Raw genomic sequence first — 3,418 nt, 5'->3', positions numbered from 1 at the left:
TTTGGCTCTTGGGATGCTTCCTTTGGGCTACTAGTTCTTTCTGCTCAGGAGCATCCCCCACCCTTAGGGTAACTGCTTTAGGACATACCCATGGTATCCCTGTGGATCCCTATTGACCCTGAAGTTGAAAATTAGAGTTATGGTAACTTCCCTAGATAACTCTTCTTCAAGGTCCATATTATCCACAGGGCACCCACACTAACGCACCTGGCTGCATTGGGTATTTTTTCTTTCGGTCACAGATGCCCTCATTTTGTGTTTCTGGTGTACGATTTGCTCTTCCTTCTCCTATCTTGTGGTTTGTTAACTAAACTGAAGTCCTATAACTAGGGGCAGGGTGTATATGGAGGACCAAGAGGTGTCCTGGGAGGTGAAGCTTTAACTGTTTGGTGCCTGGTCTCCAACCCTAATATTCCCCATGGTATCCATGTGGACCTTGAAAAGGAGTTATCTAGGTAAGTCTACCATAACTCTAAATTTTGAGGTGTCAGTGAAGACTTTTTCCAGTTGATCAGCCAACAGTGCATTTGTAGAAAGGCAATGGTTACCTGCAGATGGTGAAGACTTTCTGGGGAGCTGGCCAACGGCAAGAGATCGGCCATCTATGGGAGTAGTCTGATCCCTAGATGATGAAGATAGGCCGCCATAACTGCCATGATCTTGGTAAAGACCCGAGGGGCCTTTGAGAGGCCAAACAGCAGAGCCTGAAATTGGTAATGTTGCTGTAGTATAGCAAACTGGAGATATTGTTGATGAGAAGGCACTATAGGTACATTTAGGTAAGCATCCTGAATGTGCAGACACCATAAAACCCCAGGCTCCATAGCTAGGATGACAGAGCAGGTTTCCATATGAAACCTGGGCATATTGATAAACTTGTTCAGATATTTGAGGTTTAGGGTAGGTCGATGAGACCCGTTGTACTTCTTAACTAAGAAAAGGGTAGAATAGCCCTTGCCTCGTTGTGAGGGGACCAAAATTATTACTCCTGAAATCAGTAAGGACTGAATGGCTTTTTGGAGCAGCAGGACCTTGGTTGGGTCTGTTGGAGGTCCTATGCAAAAGAACTGCTGGGGTTGGGGGGGGGGTCACCTCAGGAAGGATAGGGCATATCCATGGGAGAGCACTTCTATTACCAAGGCATCTGTGGTCTGACGCCAAAACTGGGCAAATTGAAGAAGTCAGCCTTCCACCCTGGGAGCCCCCAGCCAGAGGCTCGCCCCATCAGGTTAAAGGCTTGTCCTCAGATTTGGTAGGTGGATGTCTAGTAGAAACAAATCTGAAAATTACTGTGCTCTAATACTTGAGCTGGGACATTAGTGAACACAAATGAATATCAGAATATTAATTTATTAAAAGAACATGAGTAGAAGCATACATGAATTAATCAAATAAACTTAAAAATAAACTATATAGTATGTGATAGCCCTCACAAGTATATGGATATGTGAGGTACAATGAACTCCCTTATACCAGGGCTTGAGAAATGATTCTAAAATCTAGGAACCAGGATGAAAGTGTAGGAGCCAGACCACTGTCAACCCCCAGAAAAAGACATTACAGGAATGTGGAGCACAGCTCTGTATTATGCAACTATTATACACACTATACTAGTCCACAAAATGGTCACAGTTGAATGAATACAGTAAAAGGGAGGCCCCCTCACTGTTCTGCACAGCTCCCCTGCTCCACCCTCCAGTAATAACGGACCACATTTCACATAAAATATTGGTGTCAGAAAGTACAAAACCCCCCCCTCCCCTCGTGGTCACACCACTATCCCTCTGAAGCCGCTCCGCAATCCCTGGCCACGCATAGACCATGCTACCGGAGAGCTCTATGCAGCTGGGATGTACAGGAGGATCAGCGTAGACTGGGACAGACAGCAGGGATCAGAGTAGGCTAGGATGGAGAGGAGTCATCAGTGCAAGCCGGGACAGACAGAGGCACAGCAGTCACCACAGGCGACACTCAGCACATGCACTCCTGTGCATGATATGAACACTGCAATACTATATCTCCGCCAGAGCCAAATAGGATCCGCTTCCTCCATCACTGCAAAATCTGGTAGCCATGGCAACCTGGCCCAAGATCAGTACTAGCTCAAGACACTTACAAATGCAGAAAATACAATATAACTGCAGTGGGCACTAAAATCAACTACACAGACTGCCGTGGCTGGTACTATAGCACTGTATAACCTGGCCCTCGGCAGAGGTATACAGGGAGACTGGACCCAGCGTTCCCAGAGACCTGCTTGCAGAAAATGGCTGCAGTGAGTCTGAGGGAGGAGTTCAGGGAAGCAGATAGACTGCAGTAGAATGGCACCGAGCTGCAGGAGAGGCTGCAGAGAACACACCTTCTACCCTTGTTGACATTAACCACCTGGTCGTCTGGCCGGTAAAGTATGTCCTGCACCAGCAATACATATGGCCTGGTGGTCTAGAGGAGTCCTGGGCAAACTAGTGTCCACATCAGCGCCTCCAGTGTGTCTCCTGAGACCGGAGGCAAGACTGCGCAGACGCAGATCCATACCTTACCTGTCCCCTGAATTCCTGGCTGTAGCCTGGGGTCCAGGGAGCCTGCTAGCTAGTCCCCTACAGAGCCCCACCGGGAGTACCTAGCCAACAGCTGGTGTCACTGCGGTGAAGGAGCAGCAGTGCAGATGTCCAAGGGACTATCGCACGCTGCTGCTCAGTTAGTAAAATAAATAGAAAATGAAATAAAAAAAATATAAGCTGGGGCTGCTTTAAGCAGCGTTAAAATGGTGACTCAACTCCTTCCAGACACCAACGAAACTTAGTTGCCCGTAGGGTGTGGGCAGAGTATAGGGGGAAGGACCAGAGCATCCTGGGATTGAAAAGCTTTGCTGTTGGTGTCCAGTCCTCCAGGTCCCACCTACACCCTACACTATGGGCCCTGAAGAAATATTCTTTATGACGTAGTTGGCTCAGCAAAATATCCTATGACACAGCCGAAAGTCACGCTGCACTGACGTTTCATATAGAATATTTACCCACAACTGATAAATAAAAAAATCGATATCTATCTATCACACACACACACACACACACACACACAAAGTCAAGGAATATCCATTTAGAGAATATTAAACTAGGCAAGCAGACTTAAAAGCCTTCACATTCTAGGATATATATTTGTCAAAATGAAAGTCAGAATTAATAAAAAGAAAAAAATTCTAAGAGAAAAAAAAAAGGTTTGAGGACATCTGACAAAACCCTCCCACACACACCTTGTGTACCAGGCCCAAAGATATGTTCTCATCCCTGCATAGAGGAGTACTTAATATGATATCCGGTTATCCAATAAAAAAAAAAAAAATGCTAACTTTTTTTTTTTTTTTTTTTTAAATTGATTTAAACAAAAACAAAATAGTTTACAAGCTTGTACAAATTCA

This window comes from Taudactylus pleione, unplaced genomic scaffold, assembly GCF_031769625.1.
Source record: "Taudactylus pleione unplaced genomic scaffold, aTauple2 ptg000454l, whole genome shotgun sequence".
NCBI classification, from domain to species: Eukaryota; Metazoa; Chordata; class Amphibia; order Anura; family Myobatrachidae; genus Taudactylus; species Taudactylus pleione.
Note: the sequence above shows the minus strand (reverse complement) of the source record.